The sequence below is a fragment of the Lampris incognitus genome, chromosome 6 (genome assembly GCF_029633865.1).
Source record: "Lampris incognitus isolate fLamInc1 chromosome 6, fLamInc1.hap2, whole genome shotgun sequence".
Classification (NCBI taxonomy): Eukaryota; Metazoa; Chordata; class Actinopteri; order Lampriformes; family Lampridae; genus Lampris; species Lampris incognitus.
In genome coordinates this window covers 14,849,303-14,861,712 of record NC_079216.1, presented here as the reverse complement: position 1 = coordinate 14,861,712, position 12,410 = coordinate 14,849,303, and the positions used below count along the sequence as shown (strand labels likewise).

At 43.0% G+C, this 12,410-nt stretch overlaps 1 protein-coding gene across 1 annotated transcript in view; it reads right to left on the bottom strand.

The window, feature by feature from the left end:
* Positions 1-11,121, bottom strand: part of cd82b (CD82 molecule b) — a 35,329-nt gene extending 24,208 nt beyond the window's left edge. The window contains exon 1 of the mRNA XM_056281598.1: positions 11,008-11,121. The gene's annotated coding sequence lies outside the window, so the exon portion shown is untranslated. The remainder of the gene's footprint in view (positions 1-11,007) is intronic.
* Between the last annotated feature and the right edge of the window lie 1,289 nt (positions 11,122-12,410).

Sequence of the window (12,410 nt, the reverse complement as noted above, 5' to 3'; positions counted from 1 at the left end):
GCGTGTGTGTGTGTGTGTGTGTGTGTGTGTGTGTGTATGCATGCAACGAAGAGATGTTAAAGTGAGTATGAATGCCCTGAGAGAAACACCTGTCCTGGCAAACTCCACACATGGGAGCGCTGGGTCTAAAGCTCTCCAATAATATGTTTCAGCCCAGGGTCCAGAGAACCAAAAGAGATATTTAGACTTCCTGGCATACTGAAAATATAACCGCTCATTGTGGTTATTTGCCCAGTGCAAAAATATTCTAGGAGGACAACTCTCCCAACTATCACTTTACAAGCTATTCTCCAAGCCTCTTATCCAGAAGTCAAATGTAATGTTATCCCAATGCATAGTGTGGTAGCATTGTTCCAGTTCATTTGGAACAACTGAATAAATAAAACTAAAAATAATTATATCATCTAATATGAAAGACCCCACAGGCTATCCTCTTGTAAGCCAGAGACTTGGTACGTCTCTCATTCCGGTGAAGCTCAAGTGAAGAACTGCGGAAAAAAACTTTTAAAATTAGGAAGACGTGTCCGAGAATATCTAAAAAAAAAAAAAGATTATCGAACAGTATCTGTAAACCTAGGAGTATCTTGTTTGCCTAAATGTCAAAATTACTGCAGTTAGGAAGGCCTTGCATTACGGGTTCTCCTACGTTTGAGAACTTGGCAAACACACTCGAGAGACTTGCAAAGCAGTTTAATCATTTGCAAATGAGTGTGCGTAAGAAAACACATTTGACCTAAATTAATATATCTTCCCTTTCAGTAAGATCAGCGTTATCTGCATCTGACCAAGGCAAATATCAAACAGCATGGACTTCATATCTACCACGTACTCTATGACACCAGGAAAGGAGTCAACACGGTCAATAGGTTGATTATTTAGAAAAACACAACATCTTTTATTTAATCATGTTTTTTCTTTAAATTTACCGATGCCTTTGGTGATACATGATAGTTGCAGTGGTGTTTGAGGCCTCCAAAGAGCATTCATTTGCACGTTCCCCAACGGGAACGAAGAAACATGGTTGGACCCAAGTTCTAGCTACTGAGGTGGTGTTATCTGTGTGTCCATTACCACCTAGGCTGGCCACATCTGCTTATTAGCCTCCTCTTCAAACACGCTGCTAACTGCCTTTTCCATCTGCATCTGGCTGCTACGATGGAGGTGTATAATGCTTTGTAACGACCGGGATTTCACTCCTACCTAAAATGACTGCCGATAAAACTGACCGCTGGTTTTTAAACTCTATATTCTGTCAAGATAAATACTCAATTAAGATATTAATGCATTGTATATGTTGGTATGTCTGTTAGGAAATGACTGACACCAAAATTAACATTTTAACAACAATTAACAATTTAATCTAACAATCTAAACTTCAGACATGGTCGAACTTGAACAGCAAAATTGAAAAAGTGAAAATATATCCTGAAAAACAAAATGGGAAACACATACTGCTAATCTACAAACATAACAAGGCCTATAAAATGTGAAAAAAGGAAATGAAAATAACCATTGAAACTGTCCCAAACAACGACCAGAACTTAAACACAACTAAAATGACCAGTTTTTAAACTCTATATTCTGTCAAGATAAATACCCGACTGAGATATTAATGCATTGCATATGTTAGTGTGTCTGTTAAGAAACAACTGACACCAAAATTAACATTTTAACAACTTTAATACTATTTTTCAAACAATTTAAAATGGCTGCTCTCCAACGCCTGTAAATACTGCAACGCCTTGGTGGTAGGCATGGTGCGTCTGAAATGGCGTCTGTACCCAGACATGTTGGCAATAAGCAAAATCAAGTTTAGACCATTACTCTGCACTGGGGAACTCAAGTGTGTTTCTAGGACAGAGCAATGAACTTCACGAAGGAAATGACGCGGCCAACACACATAAATAGTGACATGACACGCACGATGACGCGCAAATTACACGGTCATGGTCATTTTAGGTAGCTCTTATAACTTTTTTGTGTGCAATTGCTCTAAAACGCATTTTAATGCAAATATAAGCACTTTTAGGAGCATTCAGGGAACTGAATCTGTATCCTTTTTTTTTTCTTCAAAGTTATTAAACTCTGAAAATCCAAAACGGTCAAAATTACCACCTTGGTCGTTCTTCTGATGACCAACATTTGTTCATGATCTGGATATCCATAGGTTAGCTATTAACTGAAATATGATAAAAAGTAAGTATCAAATAGGACATTACTTCACTTGTCAATCTTAATTAGTTCATCTTTTGGCCCACGTCTTCCCAAAAGACTCAGTGGGTCAGTCTGTAAGAGGAACACTGCCCAGAATAGATGGTTGGTGCTGCTGGGAGTCTTTTGCAGGTAACTCCTCAATGTGAATTAAAGAGTAAGTAAACACTCACTTTTAGACTGACTGCCTACCCACATTTAGAACACAGATATAAAGGGGTGTAGATGTAGAGGGCAGTGATGGAGGTGTCCATGTATAAGGGATATAAAGGGGTGTAGATGTAGAGGGCCGTGATGGAGGTGTCCATGTATAAGGGATATAAAGGGGTGTAGACGTACAGGACAGTGATGGAGGTGTCTATGTATAAAGGATATAAAGGAGTATAGCTGTAGAAGACAATGATGGAGGTGTCCATGTATAAAGGATATAAAGGGGTGTAGATGTAGAGGAGGGGTGTAGATGTAGAGGGCAGTGATAGAGGTGTCTATGTATAAAGGATATAAGGGGTGTAGATGTAGAGGACAATGATGGAGGTGTCTATGTATAACAGATATAAAGGAGTATAGCTGTAGAGGACAATGATGGAGGTGCCCATGTATAAAGGATATAAAGGGGTGTAGATGTAGAGGAGGGGTGTAGATGTAGAGGACAGTGATGGAGGTGTCCATGTATAAAGGATATAAAGGGGTGTAGATGTAGAGGAGGGATATAGATGTAGAGGGCAGTGATGGAGGTGTCTATGCATAAAGGATATAAGGGGTGTAGATGTAGAGGACAGTGATGGAGGTGTCTATGTATAAAGGATATAAAGGGGTGTAGATGTAGAGGACAATGATGGAGGTGTCTATGTATAAAAGATATAAAGGAGTATAGCTGTAGAGGACAATGATGGAGGTGTCCATGTATAAAGGATATAAAGGGGTGTAGATGTAGAGGAGGGGTGTAGATGTAGAGGACAGTGATGGAGGTGTCCATGTATAAAGGATATAAAGGGGTGTAGATGTAGAGGAGGGGTGTAGATGTAGAAGACAGTGATGGAGGTGTGGGTTAGACTGATGATATCAGTGTTGTAGTAGAACGTCTCGTCCCAGCGTCTCACCAGTCTACCCCGGGAGATCAGATCAGTTGGCTAGCCGGCATGTTGCCTTTCTACTTGCCTCATATTTTATTAGTTTAACATGCTGGACCCATGCGTGTCAACTACTTCATCAATATTGTCCACACGCTTGAATAGCAGATGGCTAAAAGCACGAGACGAAGGCGACGCCATGCAAGACAAAAGCATTCTGTATTTTGTCATTTTGAAAAAAAATTGAGCTACCTATTGGCTTCTGATGTATTTTCAGGACTTTTTAATATCCTGATTCTAAACTATACGCCCTACTTTAAGTAGGCTAGATATCCTTTTGCTTAGCAGACTGACATAAATATGAGAAAACTGAGAACAAGTTTAATGTGTCACCTTCTCAAATTCACCTATTTGTATAACCTTAGCACTTTCTCAGACTCGTATCCGCCCAATGATATTATAATAAGATATACATCTGAGAAACTTCTGCACATGTGTGCTTGCGGCCTGTTTCATCCTCTTCCTTTTAGAGACTACCCACATTTACCAGCAGCATGAGTCTTCTCATGGCGGTCTACTGCAGAATGCTGTCTGGTTTTGTAACAAGACTAGATGACTAAAAAAGTCAGATTTTTGTGTGTTTTTGTCTGTCTGGTTGTGGTTACACATATCTTGAAGTAACAGTAGATTTTGCACTGTTTACTACTGATGCGATTTTGCACTGTATCTCGACACACTACCACACTAAAGAACACTAAATAAAGTGCACAAAAATGACATCTGAAGCCTCAGCTGGGAAACTTTTTTTATGCATATATATATATATATATATATATATATATATATATATATATATTGTGGCGAATTCAGGGGGCAGTCTGGGAGACCGTCGCCAAAGCCGGGATGCAAACCCGTGTCTCCCACTTCGCAAGCGACAACGTTAACCAGTCGACTAAAAGTTCCGACCCGTTAGTCAAAGACCAACGTGTCTACTTATCCAAGTACGTTACACCACCCCCCTCCTTCGGGAAGCATGTCCCCCCGCTTCAGCATATCATCTCCCTCACACCTCTGGGTGAACGCGCTTCCGATGACCTCACGGTCTCACCATCCCACTTCTGACACCAATGTAGCGAATTCGGGGGGGGGCAGTCTGGGAGGGGGGCAGTCTGGGAGACCGTCGCCACACGGGTTTCGTGTCCCGTCTGTGGGCAGATATTTATATCTATATATATATGTATCCCCGCGACCCTTGGGGCACGATAAGTAGTTGAGATAATGGACGGATATATATATATACACTACCGTTCAAAAGTTTGGGATCACCCAAACAATTTTGTGTTTTCCATGAAAAGTCACACTTATTCACCACCATATGTTGTGAAATGAATAGAAAATAGAGTCAAGACATTGACAAGGTTAGAAATAATGATTTGTATTTGAAATAAGATTTTTTTTACATCAAACTTTGCTTTCGTCAAAGAATCCTCCATTTGCAGCAATTACAGCATTGCAGACCTTTGGCATTCTAGCTGTTAATTTGTTGAGGTAATCTGGAGAAATTGCACCCCACGCTTCCAGAAGCAGCTCCCACAAGTTGGATTGGTTGGATGGGCACTTCTTGCGTACCATACGGTCAAGCTGCTCCCACAACAGCTCAATGGGGTTCAGATCTGGTGACTGCGCTGGCCACTCCATTACCGATAGAATACCAGCTGCCTGCTTCTGCTCTAAATAGTTCTTGCACAATTTGGAGGTGTGTTTAGGGTCATTGTCCTGTTGTAGGATGAAATTGGCTCCAATCAAGCGCTGTCCACTGGGTATGGCATGGCGTTGCAAAATGGAGTGATAGCCTTCCTTATTCAGAATCCCTTTTACCCTGTACAAATCTCCCACCTTACCAGCACCAAAGCAACCCCAGACCATCACATTACCTCCACCATGCTTAACAGATGGCGTCAGGCATTCTTCCAGCATCTTTTCATTTGTTCTGCGTCTCACAAACGTTCTTCTTTGTGATCCAAACACCTCAAACTTGGATTCATCCGTCCACAACACTTTTTTCCAGTCTTCCTCTGTCTAATGTCTGTGTTCTTTTGCCCATCTTAATCTTTTTCTTTTATTGGTCAGTCTCAGATATGGCTTTTTCTTTGCCACTCTGCCCGGAAGCCCAGAATCCCGCAGCTGCCTCTTCACTGTAGATGTTGACACTGGTGTTTTGCGGGTACTATTTAATGAAGATGCCAGTTGGGGACCTGTGAGGCGTCTGTTTCTCAAACTAGAGACTCTAATGTACTTATCTTCTTGCTCAGTTGTGCAACGCGGCCTCCCACTTCTTTTTCTACTCTGGTTAGAGCCTGTTTGTGCTGTCCTCTGAAGGGAGTAGTACACACCGGTGTAGGAAATCTTCAATTTCTTAGCAATTTCTCGCATGGAATAGCCTTCATTTCTAAGAACAAGAATAGACTGTCGAGTTTCAGATGAAAGTTCTCTTTTTCTGGCCATTTTGAGCGTTTAATTGACCCCACAAATGTGATGCTCCAGAAACTCAATCTGCTCAAAGGAAGGTCAGTTTTGTAGCTTCTGTAACGAGCTAAACTGTTTCAGATGTGTGAACATGATTGCACAAGGGTTTTCTAATCATCAATTAGCCTTCTGAGCCAATGAGCAAACACATTGTACCATTAGAACACTGGAGTGATAGTTGCTTGAAATGGGCCTCTATACACCTATGTAGATATTGCACCAAAAACCAGACATTTGCAGCTAGAATAGTCATTTACCACATTAGCAATGTATAGAGTGTATTTCTTTAAAGTTAAGACTAGTTTAAAGTTATCTTCATTGAAAAGTACAGTGCTTTTCCTTCAAAAATATGGACATTTCAATGTGATCCCAAACTTTTGAACGGTAGTGTATATATATATATATATATATATATAGCGTTTTTTTTCCTGAAACCGTCAATGGTGTTATAAGTGCTCAACTAATGAGGAGCAGAATATGAACACGGATACAGGAAAAATGCATTAAAACTTTTTTCCTGTATCTATGTTGAGATATATATATATACACACACACACACACACACACACACATATATATATATATATATATACACACACACACACACACACTAACCAACACATCTTTTCTTGAAGGATGCCATCACTGATGGCTGACTTGCTTTGCTTGCAGGCCTCTTTGGGGGGTATTTTTGGTGAAGAAAATCCCAATTCCACTCTTTAATCTGCGTTTATAGCCTCAGCATTTGAAAATTTCCGCATGATCCTTGAAAAAGTAGATGTGTTTCAATGGACAACCGATCACCTAGAAACTGCTTGTGAGGCTTTTGTAGTCAAACTCTGCAGATGCGCAAATACAAATGAGACAAGTCAACCAAAATGGCGGCGTCCATGGGCAAAACATGAAAATATGCTACAACTTAAAAACAGTTCTTTGGACTAAAAAACGGCAGAAGATTCTTATAGGACATTGAAAAGTATGAGGCGGGTCTAGATGGAGGAGAAAGTGGCTGAGCCCTTGGCTTCCCCACTGGACAACACTGCCGTCACATGGGTCTCCTCACTTGTGATGCCCCAATTTAAAGCGTGCAAATCAGAGGGGGATGGTTGTAGTTGTAAAGTGTGTTTTACCCCAGATGTAAGAAAAAGCATAGATTTCCCCCTTAAAAGCCGCCATGTGAGACCTCTTTTTTTGTTGTTGACTTTATCATGAGAGCAATCAGTCCTGCCATCCTTGATCCACAGCAAAACATTTTCAGATTAAAAAAACAAGGTAGAAAAAAGGTTTATTTCCTGTTTAACTACATCATCGTGTCGTTTTAAAGATGACTTGTACCCGCCCCCTCACCCCTTTCTTTTCTCGGTTACACTGATTGCAAAGCACCAGGTTTTTACGATGAGAACATGAGGGTTTTGAGCCTCAGATGACAATGAGGACTGATGTCACAAGCAGCAGACACATGGCAAAAATATGTACTGCCTTACTGATGTGCTTAACTAGTTTAAGGCTTCATTTAGAAGCTTTCTGTGGCCTCCGTTTAACCACAGAGCTGTGTATTTTAGACTAGGAACAGTGTTAATATGTTACATTAATATGTTACTACATGAGCTTGACAATTTGTTCTCAAACCGGGGGTCGGGGGTCACCAGATGGTTGTGGAGAAAAAGAATACAATATTTTAGACCGGGGAATGGTTTTTACATTACATCGCCTGTGCCAGTGATATAATTAGCCTTAGAATAGATTTTATATCGTGTTTGAGAGAGTCAAAGTGTGTGTGCACGCGAGGGGCTGTTATTTCAATAAATCTAAAAACACTAATTAAAATCAAATTTGAATTAGTTGTTGTTCTGTCTGTGCAAAAATCAGTGGTTTTCAGTGGTTATATTACAGTAATCCCCGGACAGTCTTGGGCAGACAGTTTATGAGCTATCAATGTGTTTGCATCGGGGTGTTGCGAGTTAAATGTCCCAGTGCTATTGGAGGGGAGGTCACGAACACCAACCTGATTATTCTGGGGAGGGGGTCGCTTCTCGAAAAGGTTGAGAACCACTAAGCTAGACAATGTCATGTGTACAAAAACTGAGCCTAGATACCGCTCCAAAGAAGATAATCCTTAAAGGAGATTGTTGGGTCTTTATGTCTTGATGGTGAGCACCAGAGTGTGGATTTCCTATGGACCTAGGCTTAAATATGCATATCTGTTGACCTAGCCCAGGCTATCTAAAAACAATCCCTTAATGTTGCGATGGTACACCCACATTATTCAGACAAATGAAATGGGCAGACAGACCCAAGACCAATTTGTTCTTAAGAGACATGGCCAACTGGCTGTATGCTGCTCTTTGAGGTTAGCAGCAGCGCCAAACTAAATCATGGACAGACTCAGATCTGAAAACTTCACATGCTCACATTCTGAGCAGACAAAATGGAGCCACTGCCTAGCCTTGTCTCTGTTGAAAGCCGACACAGATGAGCCTAATCCCACCAACACAAAGTGAAAAAGGATGACTGCTGGAAACCCCCAACAGCGCCAAATAGCAATGACAATAAACTCAATCTGTGTGGCGCTGTTAAAAATAAAAAGTGCTGGCACAATCACTGCAAGACAAACTCAAAGAAATGGAGAGAAAAAAGTCCCACTTAGACTTGAGACACAAAGAACTAGCAGGGAAGGCCTGGGCTGCCTTGGGAAATTACCAAAGAGATAACTCAAACCTGAATTTCCCCAAATTTTGTTACCTCATATAGACATTTCACTCTTGGTCCACTTCCCTCTCTACGGTTTGGCACTAGGTGTGATTTTCTATCACACATGTTCACAGCACACTTCCAGTTCAGCCAGTGTTTGTTTCTTTTGTATGAGAGACATTCATTCAGGTTGGAGGCACGGAGTGAAAGCAGGATTATAAGGACAGCATGTGGTGGCTGGCATTAACCGGTGTTCTGGCAATTTGTCCTACTTTGCCCAAATGTCCTACCATCGTAAATTTATAACTGTAACCCAAGACTTATCCTGTGCATGCGCAAAAACACTTGATAAGAGACCCCCCCCCCATGAAAGACTGCATGGCCCCAGTAGTGATGGGAAGTTCGGATCTTTTTACTGACTCAGATCTCTGAATCTCATTCAGTAAAATGAATGAATCTTTTTCAAATTATTGGTTCACTGGAACTAGTGTGGCGCTGTAGCTCACCTGAGTAACAAAAAAGAGCGCGGTTCTCAAACACTAAGAGCAACATGGTTTTCTTCACTTTGTAAAGTATAATACACAAGTTCATTTTTATTAAGTTCTTAAGCAACATTTGGACTATAGCCTATTGAGCCATCCAGTTGAAATGACATTACTTCAATTGCCCATACGACAGCGCAGCGCCTATTAATAAAAAAAATATTCTATTCATTCTATGACAGCTAATCACTTTAGCCTACCTGGTCATTGAAGCAAATTAAACATCCATTCAATAGTTACATTACACACAGCTAGCTAGCTATGGGAATGTTCTGTTTGACCAGCTAAAGTTAGCTAGCTCTCCCCACCAGTAACAATAGCATTGGTCATGTCCAGTGGTGGTTGGCCAGTACAGGGCGCCGCCCCCTTCAACTATCAAGAGATGAAAATCTACTGAAACATGTTAGATATAATTTAGTTGTATAATGTAAATAATTATGAAATAAAAATGTTTTTCAGTCTGTGTGCGCCTGTCAGCAGCCATTAAATATTCGTTCCAAGTGGTATTTGGTTGATTTCTGTCTAAATAAATACACTTCCTGGGTGAGAGGTGCCGGCCAAACGATACTGTAACGTGCATGGATAAGCAGACACGCTGCCCGCTGGCTGGCGGGTCTGACCCTTTAGTCGAGCGGTTAGCGACGTCTCCTGCGGGGCGGGCGATACGAGTTCGCTTCCCGGCCGCGGCAGTTCCTGCGGTTGCGTTGCCGGTCAGCGTGTCTACTTATCCATGCACGTTACAATACCTTATGTATGCCCTCAAAACTTCCGGTGAGCAGGTGACCTGAGGCTGCTGTGTAATTGGTTTCCACGGGGCGCAGTTCTTTGCGCCCCAGACACTCCCACTTTTATTGGCAGCGAATTGGTGGTATTGTTTTGTTTTTTTGATCTAATGTGATTGGACAATTCCCGTGGCTGTCAATCATGTTCACGCCCACCACGACGCCTCCTCTCGACTGTCAATCATCCACCGTCTACGAACCCTGATAAAATCTATAGGCTACATTGTCCTTCTTAATAACTCTGTGAGCTGTCAGGGGTGCCTCGCCAAGGTAAATTGCGCCCCCCCTCCCACATTTTTAGCACCAGCTGCCACTGGTTACTCCTACAACCACGTGGAGAATGGCACATATGACGCAGACCCGGTGACTCGTCAGTCGTTCCCCCACTGAGACCATCCAGCGGTCATGTGACAAGTGAACGTAAGACTCAGACCCGTTCGTGAACAAAGGTGAGCCTGCAGCTGTCACAATTCAGATGAACGAAACGAGTGGCACGTCCCTGGGGGGGGGGGGGGGAGAACAAATCACTCACCGAGACGACTCGCCCCCCCCCCAGTCCTACAAAACCATTTCAAAATGGACGAGTCGTTCACAAACGACACATCACCAGTACCCCAGTTACGCTGAAGCCGTAAAGTAAACGGCGCCGTGCCAAACCCTCTTTAAAAAGTCTGGGCAACAAAGCGAGGCTGTCCGCCATCGTTGTTCACACCGTCTGACCCACATTTACACACCTGGGAGTCAATTACCCTCCGTAAGGCAGCGTCCTCACCGGCACGCTGAGAAAACACCCCGTTCGTCACGCTCATCGCTAATTAAGACCGCTTGAGCGGGGGGCGGCCAACGTAGGACCAGATGTCTCCGCCGCCAGAACACCGGTGATGGAGGATCTAGAAACGGATCACATCTGTCAAAAGCATCGCCGCATTAACGCACAGCTGGATGGTAAAAGACACGCGCCGACGCCGTGCTCTCAGCCCGGCTCGCTCTTCACGAGGGCGGCTGAGGAACTTTTTGGTGCCTCGTCGTGCATGCGAAACCCACGCGGGCGAATCAACACGGCAAACTTCTGCGAGCCGAGCACAGCGCGAGTAGAGTTTCGCTATCTCGTCCTACATTAGCTCGGGAAGAAACATCCAACAGGAGCAAATTGTTGTCAAACGTGCGAAGATGAACGATGCTTACTTGTTATGGAAGACTCTGGCGACAGTGGAGCTGAGCGGCTGTCCGTCGTCCGTTCCGTAGAGCGTGTGAGGTATCGACTGTGTCTGCGTGGGACTACTGGGGGGGGGAAATCTGTGTGCGCGCGCGGTTGTGTGCGTGTGAGAAAAGTGTCACACCGCCACCGTGTGGTAGAAACGGGTTACTTCGTTAACAACTTCCTTACCAGTAACAAAAACTGGCAACGCTTGTGTACAAGTTAGACGGCGTGTTATTTGCGTTTTTTGATCAGGTTTCTTAGAGTAACCTGATTACTGCCAATTTCGGAACAATTACCGGGTGGTGTGTAACCTGTATCGGCCGTTATATCATAAAGGCCCATTTTAGAAGCTGTTGATGTTTCCCACCATAATTGACCTTTCGCAAAGTACCGCCCCAGAACGGTGCTGGTCCAATCCTACCTTAGCAACGGTCCGTCAAGCTTTCAAACACACAGCAAAATGCTGAGACGGTGTGCCTATGGGACCTGGAAATCGGATACTAGATATCTGAAAAGTTCGGAGGGGGTGTCATTTTCTTCCCCTTCCCGAAACCCAGAACGGAAGAAGCGCAACGTCGGCAATAGATTTGGCAGTATAGCAGACCCCATGGCTAGCTTAATCCATCCAAAATCAACAACAATACCTGTCTGCTCCAAGCTAAGCTTGCTGCTAGCTATTATTGATAGCTAATACAGCTAACGTATTATTACTGTTACTTTTACCCACACAATGCGCTGATTTCTTCCTTCATGTTTTGGTGTTTTCCGGCTACTTCCTGGATAGTTCTGAAATGCTTGACGGGCATAGCAACAGTAACCAAGGGGGGCGGGACTTTGCGAAAGGTCAATTGAATTAAGAACAACTTGGACTCAATGTATCGAAGGAGAAAGCATGGCGAAAATGTAGGCTATACAGGGACACGAGCCTCTTGCCAAAACAACACACACACACATACACACACATACATACATACATACATACATACATACATACATACATACATACATACATACGCGCACACAGACCCAAATTTCCTGCTTTGGGCCAACAGCCTTTTCACCCTAACGTGAGATGGTCGAGCTGATCATTTGCACACCTAAGAGATGTTCATGTCATGTCATGACCTGTTCCAAACTACAGAAAGAAAAAAACAAAACAAAACAAACTAACAACAACCAGGGTTACACAACGTGGCCCTTCAGTTTGGGTCTGTTGAGACATGCCGGGCATCTGAGCGCCAGCTCTCCCACCGCTGTGTTTGGAGGTAACGTGATTTGTTGAATCAACCCAAGCGTTTCGCTGAGAAGGTTCTCCACTTTCACGTCAGATACGGCATCCTGTTTATGTTCTGTGTGTGTGTGTGTGTGTGTGTGTGTGTGTGTGTGT